At 57.8% G+C, this 1,522-nt stretch overlaps 1 long non-coding RNA gene across 1 annotated transcript in view; it reads left to right on the forward strand.

The window, feature by feature from the left end:
- LOC124029964 overlaps positions 1–13 on the forward strand; it is a 2,126-nt gene extending 2,113 nt beyond the window's left edge. The window contains exon 3 of the long non-coding RNA XR_006837878.1: positions 1–13. This exon is cut by the window's left edge and continues 28 nt beyond it. This is a non-coding gene — a long non-coding RNA (uncharacterized LOC124029964).
- The last annotated feature ends 1,509 nt before the right edge of the window (positions 14–1,522 follow it).

The raw sequence follows: 1,522 nt of genomic DNA on the forward strand, positions 1-1,522 counted from the left end.
GATCCAACACAGGCAGTGTGATCTGCAGGAGCTCGACAACATCTGGAGAGCGAGACAAACTTGTTGTTCGATGCTATGAAGACAGAACTGCGGGACAAGATCAGACGGAGGATAGTTAGAGGGGGGACCTCACCTCAGGTACACAGACGGCTGGAGGAGGATAGTTAGAGGGGGGACCTCACCTCAGGTACACAGACGGCTGGAGGAGGATAGTTAGAGGGGGGACCTCACCTCAGGTACACAGACGGCTGGAGGAGGGGGGACCTCACCTCAGGTACACAGACGGCTGGAGGAGGGGGGACCTCACCTCAGGTACACAGACGGCTGGAGGAGGATGGTTAGAGTGGGGACCTCACCTCAGGTACACAGACGGCTGGAGGAGGATAGTTAGAGTGGGACCTCACCTCAGGTACACAGACGGCGGATGGAGGAGGATAGTTAGAGAGGGGGACCTCACCTCAGGTACACAGACGGCTGGAGGAGGATAGTTAGAGGGGGACCTCACCTCAGGTACACAGACGGCTGGAGGAGGATAGTTAGAGGGGGGACCTCACCTCAGGTACACAGACGGCTGGAGGAGGATAGTTAGAGTGGGGACTCACCTCAGGTACACAGACGGCTGGAGGAGGATAGTTAGAGTGGGGACCTCACCTCAGGTACACAGACGGCTGGAGGAGGATAGTTAGAGTGGGGACCTCACCTCCAGGTACACAGGACGGCTGGAGGAGGATAGTTAGAGTGGGGACCTCACCTCAGGTACACAGGGGACCTCACCTCAGGCTGGAGGAGGATAGTTAGAGTGGGGACCTCACCTCAGGTACACAGACGGCTGGAGGAGGATAGTTAGAGTGGGGACCTCACCTCAGGTACACAGACGGCTGGAGGATAGTTAGAGTGGGACCTCACCTCCAGGTACAGACGGCTGGAGGAGGATAGTTAGAGGGGGGACCTCACCTCAGGTACACAGACGGCTGGAGGAGGATAGTTAGAGTGGGGACCTCACCTCCAGGTACACAGACGGCTGGAGGAGGATAGTTAGAGTGGGGACCTCACCCTCAGGTACACAGACGGCTGGAGGAGGATACAGAGGGGGACCTCACCTCAGGTACACAGACGGCTGGAGGAGGATAGTTAGAGTGGGGACCTCACCTCAGGTACACAGACGGATGGAGGAGGATAGTTAGAGGGGACCTCACCTCAGGTACACAGACGGCTGGAGGATAGTTAGAGGGGGACCTCACCTCAGGTACACAGACGGCTGGAGGAGGATAGTTAGAGGGGGGACCTCACCTCAGGTACACAGACGGCTGGAGGAGGATAGTTAGAGTGGGGACCTCACCTCAGGTACACAGGCGGCTGGAGGAGGATAGTTAGAGTGGGGACCTCACCTCAGGTACACAGACGGCTGGAGGAGGATAGTTAGAGTGGGGACCTCACCTCAGGTACACAGACGGCTGGAGGAGGATAGTTAGAGTGGGGACCTCACCTCAGGTACACAGACGGCTGGAGGAGGATAGTTAGA

The sequence above is a fragment of the Oncorhynchus gorbuscha genome, unplaced genomic scaffold, assembly GCF_021184085.1.
Source record: "Oncorhynchus gorbuscha isolate QuinsamMale2020 ecotype Even-year unplaced genomic scaffold, OgorEven_v1.0 Un_scaffold_8422, whole genome shotgun sequence".
Lineage (NCBI taxonomy): Eukaryota > Metazoa > Chordata > Actinopteri > Salmoniformes > Salmonidae > Oncorhynchus > Oncorhynchus gorbuscha.